Genomic DNA, 16,479 nt, shown 5'->3' on the forward strand with positions numbered 1-16,479 from the left:
ATGCACCCGCCCCGCCATTCATTCATGAGCTCTCCTGCCACCCCGACGCACCTCCCCAAGGTCAGGGCCCTCTGCACCTGCCTTTTGCGGATGCAGTTTGGGTGCCAGCCAGGCCCCGGCGGCTCGCGAAGGCGGCTGGGCAAGGTTTATTTATACCGCTTGTGCTGAGGGATGCGAGGATCTGAAGCGGAGGGGTGATCCAGCATGGCGTGGCTCAGCTGCCCCACACTTCAAGGGCAATGCCCAGGGACAGCGGTGCCGCTCCCCCTGTACCCCCAGGAGCCAGCAGTCAGGGGTGATCAGGGAGCCCTGAGCAACCAGGCTGGGGCAGATACACACTCCCCCCCGGGGGAGACATCACACCCTAGAGCCTTCGCCCTGCCCGGGCTTCCCTCCAGCCAGCGTAAAAGCTGGGGTGGGGAGGATCAACCCCTGGGAGCTTCACATGGGCTGCACAGCCTGGCATCCACCCTCCTGCGCGGGGGGACCTGCCCGAAGAAGGTGAGTGCAGGGATCTGTCCCTCTCCCTGCACCACAGCACCCACCCACTCCCAAGGCTTTCCTTCCTGACTCTTTGGGAAAGGATCAGCATGGTAAGGAACAAATCCTGAAGACACGATTATTTTTCCGGCCACAAATGGCTCTGTGATTCAGCTCAGGAGCAGGATCCTCAAAGCAGGGATGCTCTGCTCCCGGTTCCGCAATATTTCAGCTACACCTTCCCCCCCCTTTCCTACTGGTTTCATAACACTCCAGCTTTACTCTTTCATCCCCCTCTCTCTTCCAGGCTGTAGTCATGCAGTGCAGCTCGATGCCTGGAAGGAGTTCCAGCTCCTGGTGTACAAAGATATTTAGGTGAATATCGGTGGTTTTGGCTGAACCCAATCACCTCACTTAGGAGCATCTGGGTTCTTAATCAGGATGAGCCCCACCCCAGGGGACTTGAATCGTCATCTACCTGGGGCTGCCGGCCGCGTGACTGAGCGCTGTTGTGTGCCGAGTGACATGAGCAGCATGAAAATGGGCGGAGGAAATCTGAGCAAGAGCTGAATGAATTCGCTCCCGCTCTCAGTAATTATGCACCGCCTGGGAAAGGGGAGGCGGTGAGGAGCTTTGATTGACTTCCATCAGCAGCTGCCTCTGCCAGGAGGTGGGTGCAGAAGAGGGGCTGGATCGAGCTTGTTGCAGCAGAGGGGATGTGATGGCTGTGCGAGGTGCTCTGCAGGGACACGGCCCACCCAGGGCCCCCAGGCTGAGACGAGTGCAGGCGGCCTCAGCCCAGCCACGCTGATGGGTTCATGAGCAACTGCAGGTCTGAGCAGGAACAGTCCTGCTGTCCCCACTGGATCTGCTGGGGGCTGCCAAATCCCCTACCTGGCTGAGGGGAGGCTGCTGCAGCTCCAAGCCCCAGGTCCAGCCGACAGCAAGGCTGAGCAGGGACGTGCACACACAGACGTGCTGTGCATCCCTCCAGTGAGTGCTCTCAGACACCCAGTTGCCCCAGTCTGGCCATTGGATCCTCTCATCTGTAGCTGCCTCTGTGCACAGACTCCAATGGGTCTCAGCTGTCCCCAAAACCCCGTGGTCTCGATGGCAGTTAGCTTGGACCTCCTGCTCCCTCCAGGTTCCAACCCCTCCTGAAGTCTCACTCGCTGAACCCTCTCAAACACTTGGGTCTCTTGGTTGGCCCCCAGAGCCCACTGTGGCCCTGGTAGTCCCAAACCATGCTGCTGCCTCCCTTCCCCACCTTCAGTTCCTCCCCTTAACATCCCACCACAAGTTTGGCACAATCCCAGGATGTTTTTCCCACGCCCCTCAGTGAGTACCAGACCCCGCAGGGATTATCGCCCTGCACTGGAGAAGTGCCCCCTTTCCATGTACTCACCGCAATGGGTTTCTCACCCAGCAAGCGGAGCTGCTTGCCCTCCTTCAACAGCCTGGGGAGGAGAGGGTCCACATCTCTGATAAGATTTTGGGGGGTTTCACCAGCTGGCTATGCCCCCCCATGTGCAAGGGGATGTGCCAGGCTGGTGGCACACTGGGAAGCACTGGCAGAAACCCGAAGCTTTTTCTCCTTCTCTCCCCCTGTGCTGCAGCCAGGTCTCTGCCCGGATGCTGCAGACCGCCGAACCTCAGCAGGTGCGATGCTGCTGCCCCATGGCACAAAGCAACCCTGTGCCTGGCATCGCGTGGGGGCTGGCCGGTGGAATCTGTGCCCCCAGGGAGAGTCTCCCCTCTGGATGGCAAAACAGACTGAAAGAGGTCTCCGGGTTGTGCCAACACACCTCCAGACTCCTCTGCCTTTGGTCCCGTACTGAGGAGGACATAAACCCTCCGGTGTGCTAGCCACACAGCTCTGTGCCTGATTATTTCCCTGTTAGCTGGGAGTTGTTATAGGATGCCCCCAGACCCTCCCAGTGGTGCTGGTGCCTGCGCTGGGCGCAGAGCAGCAGCGGATGGGCTTCCAACATTTGACAACTGCACAGGAGCTGGCATGTCTGTCTGTCTGAAAGGGAAAATTGTCTGTGCCAGGGCCACTGGGGCACCCCAGGAGCGTTGTGGTTTCCTTAAGGCACAGGTGACAAAAATTACCTTATCTGGCCATTTTTAAACCAAGGCATGCCGCCTCCAGAGCTGTCCTGAATGCAAGCTGCGTTGCATCTGTGCGCATGTACCACTGTGCATCGTGTTTGTAGTATTTGAGCATCTGCCTTTTATAGTTGTGTATGATGTTCTGAGCTACCTGGGTATCTGCAAGAACAGTTGGACAATATATTAAGTATGCCTCATCTCTATTCAAATTACAGAGTTAATAGTAAGGAGCAAAAATCAAAGCTAATCAAGGACATCAGCAAAAGCCTGATGCTTTAATTACACAGAGAGGCCACCAGCCTCACCTGGAAATGCTGTTCAGCAAGGAGAAGGTTTTCCCTTGTCATTTCCTATCTTCGTTTCCCATCTTCCTCCTTGGCTTTTGGCTGTTGGGAGGAAGCTCAGTGCTAAACATCACACACAGTCCTCCCCTGGCACTGCCCTGCAGTGATGTGGGGTGCTGCCAACCCACAGCAGGGCTTTACCTGGGTCTCATCCTGCCTTAGAAACTGTGCTTTTTTTGTTTAAAAAACAAGTGGCTGGCAATGTGGCTGCCTGACAGGCAGGACATGAACTTGAGAGCCCCTGAATCTCTATCCCCATCTCTGACTTGCTTCTCTGCAGCTATTTCTATAGCCAGGTCTTTGTGGTGATTAGGTGGGAGCTAACGAATGCCTGGGTGGGTTATTTGGTGGCAATCACTAATGTCCTGGCTGTCCAAGGCAGAGCCCACTGATAACAAAATTCTGCACAAGGACTGATGCTTAACAGACATAACAGGTAGCACAGAGCTCTCCAAGAGGAATAACTACAGTGCCAATAATCTGCAAAAGTGGATGGACTGGCAGCATTTTCGCCACTGTGTGTTGGTTTTACAAACAGCAACTGAAATGCCCTGAAAATCACAGGCAACCGAGCCAGTGGGCAGCGGGGTTTAGTTCCCCTGGGCTGCATGGTGAGCCCTGCACCATCGCCAACGGCTGGTAATGCCATGGGCCTTCACAGGCCCTGCCCTGGCTCCACAGATGGGCAGGAAGCCCGTCTGGGCATCCTCCACTCTCCATCATGGGCTGTGATAAAACCACACCTGCGACACATTTGATAAGATGCATAGGATGCGATCCTCCATCTTTTTTTTTTCTCTAAAAGCATTAGAATCAGCTTTATTTCTTTTCCTGTGGAAACATCATTACCTCCCCGCATCACACGAGCTTTTCCCACCCTAGCTCCCACTTCCACCAGAGCATCCTGTGGCAGATCCGGCAAACCCACGTGTGCGTTGCCTTGAAACCCCCCACGCAGACCATGCAAAGCTGCACCGCTAGAAATTCACCCTCATCTTTATACCGGCATCTTTTCCACAGCGAGAGGACACACACTTATTTCAGTGTCTCTGTTGTTCCCTATTACTCCAATGGTGCTTGAAGAGCTATAAGAAGAAAAGCGTGGCTATAATTAGCAGTGCTGACTAATCAGGGTGGCAAACACGCACGCTGCGCCCGCCAGCCTCCCCGAAACAGGGCTGTCAGGGGCCGTGTGCTGCTGGAGAGTGCGTGAAGTCCTACATTCAAAGGCTTTGCATAATCTTTGCAGCTACGGGGTGGAAATTAGGCCATTTTCTTGCCACTGTTGTTGGAGAATGGGGACTTCTCCTGGTGCTCCCAGCTGGGCAGGAGGAAGTATCAGGACTCAGTGATGGGTTTGGGTGGTTGAGGTGCTGATGTTAAACCCAGGCAGCAGAGCAGATAGAGGCAGGAAGGCAGGAGCCTGGCTTATAAAATCATCCATTTCTGTTGAAAAACAGTTGATTTGGCTGAAAAAATCCCTCTTGTGGGTATCTGGAAGGAGTCTGTTCAAGTGCCCAGCTTGCAGAAGTGACCTCTGCCATCCTGCCCGCAGCAGCACTGTTGTAATCCTACTTTTACCTCTTGCAGGCCTATGGATGGATGGTTGGCTTTGGCAGCACTGGGGAACACAGGTCCCAGCCTCCCTGCTCTGCAGAGAAGTGCGAGACCTTCCAGCACCAAAATGAAATATCTCAGGGTTGTCCAGTGTGTGGACACTGTGTCTCACTGCACTGTTGACATCCAGCTGCTGTGAACACTCCCCCATTTAGCAGCAGCCTTGGAGAGGTGCGTGCACCAGGGGGATGCGGGATGGTTCACAGCAGAGATGGTGAGTGTACTGCACCCCAGCTCACACAAAACCTCAGCATTGACAGGTTTGGCCCAGGGGGCTGTTGGGGTTCCCATCGCTGGGGCTGGCCTCAGCCATGCTCTGGCTACAGGTTTGGGCTCCCAGGACCAGCCCTGCTCAAGGACAGCCTGTAACCCTACATCCCACTGGCACCTGCACGGGGACAGGACCCTGTTGCCATGTGCTCAGGGACAGGACCCCACTGGTGCATGCACGGGGACAGGAGCAAATGTCACGTGCAGGGGGACAGGACCCCAGGGTGGGTGAGTGGCAGCAATGCCAACCTGTGTCGGGAGGGAAGGAGCAGCCCTGCATGGTTTGAAGGCTCGCTCTGGCTTCTCCCTGTTCTCACCACTCAGGCCAAACCAGGGGGAGGATTTTTCCTTTTACTTCAGTGGTATCATTCACACCCAAATGATTTTGCTCCAAGTCCTTCAGCTCCACCACTTGCCTGAGCCAGAGGAACACGTTTTGAGGCACCTTTGCTGGCACACACCACATTGCCATATGTCAGCTCAGCTCTGGCAAGCAGGGCTTCTGAGGCAAGGAGTTTTTTCTGAAATAAGGGCTTTTGCCCTGTGTTTTCCTCCTTCTCCCAGGCTGTATTTGGTTCTCTGGCTGGCTACTTCATCAGGAGTGACTGTGTTTCCCCTACACTGCCATTCATCAAGCCATAGTGAATGCTATGAGTGTGCAAGGATGAGAGGCAAAATAATAGGGCAGATGATTGTGATAATTAATAATTAACTATAAACTAATTTACCTGATGTGGCACAGAGGTAAGGAAGTTTTTTGTGGTTTTGAAAGTGGCAAAATAAGAAAGATTCTTTAAAAAAAAATCTGGATTCTCTTTGCAGCTGAGTGCAGGGCAGCCTTCCCTCTCTCTGGTCGCCTTGCCACCTGCTGCCACCAACATGAGCCTTCTAAAACCAGGCTTGGAGCAAGCTGATCTGGAGGAGCTTGGCTGCTGCACCTGCACTGGGACCACCATAATACTTGATCCCTGGCAGAGACACAGGTCTGAGAACCAGGAAGGTCCCAGGTCCACGCAGAAAAGCCGTTGGCTGCCCTGGAGCCGGCAATACATCAGCACCAAAAGAAATCTGCAGACACCGCGTGCTGGTGGGGATGGATTTGTTGCTCCATTGCAAGTGTTAAACCCCCATGCTTATCCAACCTGACATGCCAGCACGGGGGGGCTGTTAGGCAGCCCACCCAGCGGGGAAAAGCCCCCCGCGGCAGCACTCAAAGGACCTCCAGCCTCCCCAGTTCCTTTCCTGCTGGGCAGGAAGGACGTCAGGTTTCATAAAACCTGGGGAACAAGTTCTCAGCTTTGAAGTTGAGCAAAAGGCAGCTCTGACACCCCCTCGCCCAAGCACAGCCGGTCTTCTCTATTTATTGATTTTAACTCTGGCTTCTGACATTTAAACAGGATCCTACTTGGAGTCACGGCGCCTGGCTCCCCTCTGAGCATCTCCCAAGCCCCTGGAATTAGGCTGGAGATTGACCAGATCCGGAGCCCTGGTCTGAAACATGGGGTGGGTTAGGACATTTGTCAGAAAAAGGCCACAGCTGCTTTCTGGTAAGAGAAATAATTCATATAAAGCAAGTACTTGGCTTGGAAAAAAATCAGCTTGAGTTGGGGAGAGTTACAACAGAGTAAAGCCAAGTGCTAGGAGATGACAGGAACAGCTCTCAGGGGCTTGCATGAGATGCTGCCTCCCCCTGCCCTCCCGCTGCCTGGGTGCCCAAGCTGGACCTCTGCTCAGCCCACCAGGATGTGGCCCCAAGGGAGCTAAAAATGCCCAGCTGCCCCTAAAATTCTTAGTAAGAGAAACAACATGGAAAAGGCAGATTTCAGCCCTCTGCACCTGATGGGCTTGGTTGTTCCCCCAGCTCAGGGCACAGGCGTGAAGTCCTCTCTTCATTAATTATGCAGGAGATGTTATTTCTGCCTATGCATATTTCAGTAGGAGTGGCAAAGGCTCCCTGACTTTCCCTGGGCATGGGGTAACATTTGCAGGCAGCACTGCTGCTGGCTATGGCCACTGTGGGCATCGGGCTTGCTGGCAAACTAGGTCTAATCCCAACCTTCAGCCTGAGCTGCACACACCTGGATTTTGGGTGTACAGAGGCATTTTTCCCCCTCTGGGCACTGCATTTTCTCCTTTGGCACCACTGCCCAGAGCTGTGTCTCAGTAGGGTGGAATTTCACCACGGTAAAAGAGACATTTCAAGGAGCACAAACATCCATCCAGAGTGGAGAGCTGCTAAATATACTGGAATCTGCCTTCTCTATCCTCCAGGCTGGAGTTTAAACCAGGAAAGTCCTCTTTTCCCAAAAGCTTTACTTCTGCCCTGGGGACTTTACCCCAGAGCTGTGCCATGCCTCTCCCTGCAGTGGTGTTGGATGTCACTTGGCTGAGAAACATCATCCTCCTTGAGATTCCCACAGATGAACTTATGGCAGAAAGGCACTTGGCAGAGGGAGTGAGAAAGTAGAAATCTAGCAGTGGGAAAAGACCCTCAAGTACTTTAAACCTGCTAAATTTGAAGGGACTGGAGGGGTCTTTGTGGGAGTTTCTGGGATCGGAGCAGAAGTTTCCCTGGCATGTGAAGAACAATACACGGCTTTGGCAGAAAGATGACGTGTGGCACAGAGAGAAGCAGGGTTCGTGGCACAAACAGGAACGTGATGCGTGGCATGGACAGAAGCAGGGTGCATGGCAGACGTCATGCCTGGTCCCAGGGCCACGTCACTCCAGGACAGAGGTCATGCACACCTCAGGGAGTGCTGGCATCGGTGCTGGCTGGCTGCCCACTGCAGATCCTGCCTCCCACCACCGGCACGGAGCAGCGGGGGATTTACACTTCACAGCGCAGAGGCTGTTTGCATCTGATCTGCCTTTATTTACCACCTGGGAGTCCCCAAGCAGGGCAAGAACAGCGGGACACATGGGGAGGATGAGACACGGAACTGCACATTCCCATCCAGTTTTGAGCTATTTCCCTTATTTATTTTTTTTTTTTCTCCTGAAAGGTCAGCTCCCTTGTCAGAGCTAGAAGTCACAATCATCTTCCCTGATATCAGTGTAATCGTGTTTGATGAGTCACTTGTTTAATGGGAAGAGGCTGCTGGTTGCTATAGGGATGGTAGCAGAGGGGAGAGGATCCCTTCATTACCCTAATCACTGCTTGTGATGGAGAAAACACAACTCCAGACAATACCAGGCCAAACTCCCCTTCACTCACTTTTTTTGACAGAGTTTGATATGCTGGGTTCTTTCCCCAGTCTTGGAGCTGCAGGGATACCCAGGCAGGTCTCTGAGCATGGGACAAGCTTGAGTCTGGGGACATCACAGAGCTGAGAGGTGGTGGGGACCAGGGTGGGATATGGATGAGTGTGGTGCTTAATGTTAGGCTTGGGTACCATGGGGAAACCAGGAGGTGCAGGGGCTGCAGTGGCTTTAGGGTGATGGAAGGAGACGCTGATGAGCTCCCCGCCACCAACTTATTGAATACCCATCCCTCCTTAAGCTGTTTCTCTATATCCTAGGAAAGCATGTGGCTCCTGGGAATGCCAAGACTGATCCCTTTGCATCACAGCCAGGGCCCTGATTTGAAGAGGTGAGATATTGGCAGCACTGGGGGAGCTGCAGCTGTTTGTCACCTTTGGAAATGAGGCCACTGGGTCACTGAGACCAGCCACCAAGTTCGTAGGGACCCATGTCCTCCCGGCCAGGTGTTTGCCAGCCTTTCTCCCTGCTCAGTTTCATTGCCTTGGGGCATCACAACCTCACAGTCGGGTGGGCACCTCCCAGGGTTGCCTGCTCGGTCTCTTTGCCCTTCGCTCCATCTTCTTCTCTCCTGTGCCACACTGGGGGATTTATTCCCTGCTTTGATCCCAGAGGAGGCTCCTGGCCACTTCTACAGGGGACATGGTGGGGATTTCTGCCAGCTCCATCCTTGCAGACCCTCACTGCTGCCAAAACAGCCACCATCTGCATGATGATCAGTAGAGGCGCCACTCTCCCCTGGGACACCCCTGCTTTCCCAGCTCTTCATTAGGGAACCGCTAATTACGACCATCAATGTCGTTTCACCGCAATGCTCTCGTTTTGTGTAAATGGGCTATATTTAGCTCCACTGCTCCTGCCGGCGATGCAGCTTGCCCGCTCACACTTCTTCCTCCAAATCAAGATAATTTGGTGCCTCTTTATGGTGGGAAGAAGAGTGGGGAGAAACCTCCAGCCTTTAGACATACTCTCCAAAAAGGTTTGTACTTGTTCTCTCCCACATGAGTGGGGTTTGAAGAGCTCCTTAATGGCCTCCGAGCAGTGCTAGGTTTCAGAAAGGAGCATTCTTTCCCCTTCACAAATCCCACCATGAAAAATAAAAGATGGGAAAGATAAAAGGAGGATGGTACTGCAGGAGACCAGAACCTCCTGGGTACCAGCCAGCCTGTTGCCTCTTGGACAGGCAACGCTCGAGACATTGCAGAAGAGCATGTTTTTGGGTGCTCTGATGCCACAGTTACATTGACAGCTCTGGGGAAGTCTCTCTCCCACCATCTCTGTGCTCTCTAAGCAGCTGTGGCCCCATCAAGCCTGACCCCACAAGCTCCCCAAACATTTTGGGCAACAGCATGCCCTTGGAAGGGGAATTACTGGGCCACTGCCCCCTCCACTCCATTGACCGCTTGCCACAAGTCTTCTGGGTCCCACAGCTTCCCTCCACGCAAGAAAACCTTTAACATAGCTGGTCCCAGAGCAGCTCCAGGGACAGGGACATCGGGGGGAGCAGCTGTCACTAGAGGAGATGCAACAGGTGAAAACCCCACATTTGGTAAAGCCATGGCCTCACGGGCACAGCAATGTGGCTCTGCACATCAAGTGCTCCAGCCCTCTCTGCCCGACCCATGTCACCCCTGGGTACAACACAGGGATCAGTGCAGTCCCCCACATTTTGCTGCTGTCCTCAGCACATCAGTCCATGGTGGCACAGGGTCTGGCTGTGGGCAGAGACCCCAAACCCTGCACAGTCACCGCAGGGCCTTGCTGGGGCCCCCACCCTTGCTGGGTCCCGTCGTGCTGCTTCCCAAGCAGCAGCTCTCAGCCTCTCTGTTTGTTTGCAAACAGGCTGATGGGGACGGCAGCATGTGCTGAGCTGCAGCGTGACTCACGCGTGGCTCCGTGCCTTGGGGACCCAGTGGTGCTGCTGGTGCGATACGGCTGCGAGTGCCTGGGAGCAGGGATGGGTGCTGCTCCGCTCGCTCCAGGGCTCAGAGGGGAGCTGGGTCTGGCTGTCCCTGCCCACAATGCCCAGGCCTGCACAAGGGTCACCCATACCACCTGCACCAAGTGATAGGGGTACAAGGGGCAAACCTGGGACATCCCCTTTGTGGGGAGACACCCCTTTCATCCCACACTTGCTGCCTCTGACCCAGCAGAAAGAATCAGGAGGTATTAAGAAGACAGGAAGAAGCTCAGCTGAGGTCACAGCTGTGCAGCAGCCTGGAGCCCACTATTTACTTTTTTCCAGGCAGTTTACACAGGTGAAAACTGCTGCAGAGATGACAGCGGAGAGCAAGGGCTGGGGGCAAGCTGCAGAGCCACAGGCAGCAGCACCGGGCACCTCGCAGCACCCAGCACCCGGTGCCGGCAGCTCCAGTGGGGTTTGTCCTCATGAAGCCCACACTGGGCATTGCAGGGTGGCCACATGCCAGAGCAGCTACCTGCTGTCTCAACTGCAGAAACCAGTGTCAAGGTCATTTTTAAGTTTTGTGCACTATTATGTGCCTTAGTGATACACACAATTCCCCTGCAATGTTTCAGATGCCTCAGGGAGGATATAAGTGAATCCCCTTAACCCAGCCCGGTGCAGTGCTGCTCCTGTGTCTTTGCTCCACCGCAGCAGATCCTGCTCTTCCCAGGGCCAGGAGGGCTGCTGTGGCGAAAAGACCCTGGAGAACCCAACCCTCTGTCCTTTGAGAAGGGATCAGCAGTTCCCTATCTGCTTCATGGGGTATCTGTCCCCAGATCTCACTGCCAGGCTGAGTCCCCCAAATCCTGCCCTGTTAGTTCCCTGCATCCCAAATCCTGCCTTGTTGAGTCTCTGGCTTCCAAATCCTAACCCCCCAGATCCTGCCTCACTGAGTCCCTGACTCTCAAAGCCTGTTTTTCTGGACCCCTAAACCCCCAAGGCCCATGATCCCAGAGGGGACAGCCGTGCCCACATCCTCCCTATCTGTGGGGAGGGGGAGGTGCTATATCCCCATGCAACTGAATGGTCATTACAGCCCAGTGCGTAATTAAATCTGATCCAAAACTGCCGAGCTTGGGATAATCTGTGGCCAGGTGGCTATTTCAGCAAGGAAAAAATCCCTCTGCTTTCCCCATCAGGTGTTTCTTGAGACACACAAGAGGCAAAATAGCTTCTTTAAATAGCCAAGCACAGGAGGCAGCTCACAGAGGTGGAAGCAGGAGGCAGCCGTGCTCCTGCTGCGGGAGCTGCGGCTCTGAAGGTCGGCTCCGCACACAGCCTGCGCCGGCTTCACGCCGGGATACCGCGGGTGAGCGAGCAGAGGGCTATTTTTAGCTCCTTGGCTTTTTAAGAAAACAAAACCCATCCAGGAAAACCACTGCTGATACACTGGGAAAAATAAACCCAGCCCTGATCCTGGTCCTTGGGAGCATCCTGTGCCCTCTGGGGAGCATCCTGCACCCTCCTGTGGTCACAGGTGCTTCACGGGGGTTGGGGACCAGACTCCCAGCCCTGGCTCACTGCACATTTAGAGAAATATAGGGGGTTTTGCCCCAAGGCACAGACTGTTTGGATCGCCTGTCTCTATTTAACTGGAAATAGGGAGGTGAATGCCCTGACCAGGGTCAGAGCTGTTACTTGGTGCACAGTCTGGATGCTAGATGGATGCTGTGGCACTAACTGGTGCCTCAGCTCTAACCTTGAGCAAGTGTGGAAGGGAAGGGGAAGTGGATGGCAGCAAGGGTTTGTTTGCAGAGCACCCATGGAAGGGCACGGCAGGAGCCTCATCACAGAAGCTTGGCTCAGCCCTTTGCGGTTGTTTCAGATTTGGAGCCATCCCTCACTGGCTGGACACCCACCTGGCAGCTCAGGCCCGTGCCTGTGCTGGTCTGGCAGTCACAGCAGAGGCACCCCAAGGCATCCCACCACCAGGCCATGTGTGAGCACCTTCCTCCCTGCCACTGCACTTATGACGAGGCAAAACAAGAGGCATATTTTTCCCTTGAATTACAGTATTTTCGTCCTCAAAACCTTTCAAGGTGAGCATGACCCTGGTATCCACAGCAGCACATCAAGTGTGACACAGTCCTGGTGCCAAGTCTTCATCTTCCCTGTGTCCTGCAGTGAGATGGTTGTTGGCCCCTAGTCCCTGCCAGCCATGGGGGACAGGAGGAAATGTCTTAGGAGAACAGTCCCCAAAACAGGGCATTTTGGCTGCCGCAGATGCCCCAGCAAGGTAAAAAACCCACTCATCAGGATAAATAGAGTTAATACACAATAAGAGCTGGCTGAACATCCCTCAGCCAGACCATCCGTCTCATCCCTCCATCTCCTGCTCCTGACTCATCTGCAGCTCCACAGCAGCTGCTGACATCTTTTGAGTGAGCCCCGAGTAACACTGCAGTGAGGGCAACAGGAGAAAAAAAAAATGCCCAACTTCTCCCAGCACCCGAGGAAGAGGCGATGCCGCTCAAGCAGCGCTGGGGAAGGCAGCAGCTGACGGTGCCAACTTGGGGAGCGTTGGCTGCCGAGGGGGCGAGCGGCAGTTTGAATCCATCAAAGACACACAAGTCGAAGGGAGATCTCCCTAAATGCTTCCCACTGGGCTCGGAGGAAAATCAGCGTGGAAAAGGATGGGATAAAATCCAAAGCAGGATGGTGTTAACCATCCCTAAACCTACAGCAGAGAGATGGAGAAGGGGTCCGTGGGCCAGGAGAGTGGCTGTTAGGTGATTTGGGGGCATCTCAGCCGCTCACACGAGCGCTTGGAGGAGAGCCAGCTCCCTTCCAGCAAGATTTGCCAGCCCGGCATGTTATTTTTTTCAGTGCCGAGATATAATTAGTGCCAGTTCTTCAGAAGCTGTCACTCACCATCATGCAACGTTTGCTTTTCTTAGGAATATGACTAACTGGCAAATGATTAAACACGCTCGGGGAAGGAGGAGAGGGAAATTAATTTTTTTTTTCCTCCCTGGGAAGAAAAAAAAAAAAACTTCAGGGGCCACTTTGCAGTCCCAGAGAGCAGAATAAACTTTGACAGCGGCTGAGGAGAGTCACACTGGGTGGCCCTGCAGCTCCTCCCAGCACAAGGATGCTCAGAGCCATGGCTGGTGTGGTGGGAGTCACCAAGATGCTCGTAACCACAGCTGCTCTGCAGGGACACAATCATAACAAAAAGTCAGGCCACCTTCCTCACAACCTCCTATTTTTCCCTTCCTGTTTCCCCTATGGCTTGCACCTACACGTGGTGCTGCAGAGGATGCTCTCGTTTGCACTCCCTCCCAGCAAAGCCCTTTTAACACAGCAGGTTTCTCGAAGCTCATCTCCTCGCCAGCCTTGCTTCGAGGAAGGATGCCTCTCCCTGGGACGAAGGCAGCACCGCTCTAATTACCACCCTTTAGCTGCGACTCACAGCCTGCACTGCAGCCGAGAGCCCAGCTGCGGCCTCCGGAGAGCCCAAAATTGGATCCCACTCTTTCAGATGGGTTATTTTGCAGAGGTTTTATGTTTTGTTGTGTGATATTTTTAGAAGAAGATAAAGTTGGTTGACAGCTCTCACGGGAATCCTGTCCCCGAGTCATTGCTGTTGAAGCACTCCACAAACTGTGGAGAAACAGCGTGGAGAAACTGGTTTTCCCAAATCCAGTAACATCTTCCTGTTGGGGGATGAATGGGAAAATTTGGCAAAACCAAAGCTTTTGCCCTTTCTGCTGGGTCTGAGGCTCAAGAAACTAAGAGGCCCTGAAAATTTACACCTAGGTTTATATTCAGTTTTATACCACCCATAAGAAACCAGGCAAATAAGGGTAAAATCTTCTTTCAGCTCTTCACTTAACTGTACCTTAGGTACAAGTTAATGAAAATACTTCTGTTTCACCCTGTTTAGTGGCTTCAGACATCCTTTAATGCCCCTTCCTGGTCTGAAGACTCACTGTCTGATCCTGACCACCTCATACTTGTCCCCACATTTCAGGGGACACCCCAAGTGCCTGGCAGGAGGCTTTGAAAGATGCCAGTGAGTGCCCTCAGCATGGGGACATGGAGGTCTCAGGGATGTTCCTCCATCCACATCAGCAGCAGGTACCAACGTGATTTGGCTCACTTATACTGAAGTGATGGCAAAGAATTTTGAAGGAATAAACTGGATTTTTTCCAAACTCGTGGCCTTTCACTTGGAGAAATATTGTGACTCAAAATCTGAAAATGAACAGTTTAACATAAAAAAAAAAAATAATTAAAAGAGGACTTGGAAGGGATTGCCAAGAATAACACTTTTTCTCCATCACCACCACGTTCTCTCTCATGCAGTTCACTGCACCCTTGATGGGGAGGAGCTGAGGGTTTGCTGGTGCAAGGGCAGAAGCAAAGGGATCTGGAGAAGTTTCATAATGGAGCAATCTTTTGGCACTGATGTATTTTACCTCAGCCTGTCCAAGTGATGGGAAAGGGGTGCCTACAGATGTGGCTTGGACTTGCAAAACACGTAGCAACTTGATGCTGTCCCAGTTACAGCCAAACATCCACCCACATGGGTTTCACCACCCAGGGACTGTCCATGATGCAGAGACGTGCTGCTGAGATGAGACTTTCCACCTGCCACAGCCCCCTGAACACACAGAGTCCCCAAGACCTTCAAAGACACTGCTGCAGACCTGATGCTTTCAAAATATCAAGCATATTTCAAATTTCCCATGGCTAAAAGGAAAAGGAACAACAGACCCAAAATGTAGGGCGTGCAGATGAGTCAAGACAAGGAGATCTCACAAGGTCTGAAATCTGTGCTGATGCCAGTGTGAAGCTCCTGGCCAAATACACCTTTCCTGCTGACTTTGACAAGGGTCTATCACACAAAAACCTCTGAGATACCAACCCCCGGCTCCCAACTACAGACAGCCCCAAATAGCCAAGCTTCCAGATACAATTTCTCTTCTTTCAGGCCATCCCTCCCTCTGTTTCTTCACGGCACAGTCCCTGCTTTCTGCTTTACAGCTCTGCAGTGACTTGTTGCAGTGGAAGCAAACTGCTTCTCAGGGAAGGAAACAAATACACTAATAGAGTGCTAATTAGGATACTTAATTAAAAAGTTATTTAGGTCCTGCTGAAAACCACCTGCTATTTTCTTTTGTGTCTACACGTAGGGCTAGACAGAAGAAATAGCTTCAGCTGCATTTGTGCTGGTCATGGCTGTGGTCTGGTGGTTCAGTTGCAGTCTGAGGTTCACTCTAGCTGGTCAGCTGGAGCTCCTGTTAGCTTGTCCCTTCTAAGTCCAGGCCCTAAAGCCAAGTAAATGTCTCTTTCCACCTCTATATTCCTCACACAATATATTTTGCTAAAGCAGCTACACTCCAGATAAAAACCGTATTGAAAAGGAAATGAACTCTGGGTAGATCTGGGGATGTTCCCAAGTCCAAACACAGGTCTGAGCCCTTTCTCCCTTTCCTTTGCAGACTTTCTCTTGAACATTGCCTGTGATTTAGAAATCACCAGGGAAGACCCGGTTGGGACTATCTGAATTTTCTACACAAATGGCTGTGTAATCTGTGCCTCCACTGCATGCCCCAGCTTTGGTGCAGCTCCCTGGGGCTGGATCCAGGTGCAGAGGACACTTCTCAGCATCATGGCACCAAAAGCATTTTGCCCTCAATAAATCTGGGCCAATGTATCTAGAGTAATACTTTGGGGGCTCTGATATTTTAAGGCCTTCATACATCCTTTCTTAGCTTTGCCCTTCAGGTCCAACTCCTTGGGGTTTCTAAGCCACCCTCTATTTCCAGGCTTCACTCCCTGCCCAAGCTGACACTGGCCCATGGGTCCGGCCTCCATCATGCCACGTGGGTCTCAGAGAGCATCTGTTCCTGCACACATCATCTCCCATGTTCCAGATTCACCTCCCCAGACAAACATGAGGTGCCCTGAAGAAGGGTCGAGTTACCAACCCCAGCTGCTGGAGACTCTTTTCATCCAGAACTGGCAAGTTCCACATCAATGCAGTGCAGCAGCCTCATGCTCTCCCTTGCTGGCAGCTCACTCTTCCTCTCCTTCAGGATGCCGCTAACACACCAGTCTCCAAACGGTGCTCGGCAATTCTGCTGCTCCCTCTGTCACCCCTTGCCTTTTGGGGACCTCAACAGGAAACTGGCCACCTCTCACCTCCTCAAGTGCCATGTTCCACCTCTCCAGGCCCAGCTGATCTCATTACACTTTCTTGTCAAGAAAAATCTTTGCAGGAGGTAACCAGTTCTCCTACTGCAAGGTCCTAAAGTCAAGACTTTCATAATCTTATGCAGTTTTTAGTAGTTTCTGGACAAAAATCCAGAAGACTGTACTGTATTGATAAAGACAAAGGGGGAAAACAGTAAGTACATTGCTGAAGTGCTGATAACCACTGCAGTGGTTTGTGTTTATTCGTATTAAGGAGCTTTTAAAACA

The sequence above is a fragment of the Athene noctua genome, chromosome 11 (genome assembly GCF_965140245.1).
Source record: "Athene noctua chromosome 11, bAthNoc1.hap1.1, whole genome shotgun sequence".
Lineage (NCBI taxonomy): Eukaryota > Metazoa > Chordata > Aves > Strigiformes > Strigidae > Athene > Athene noctua.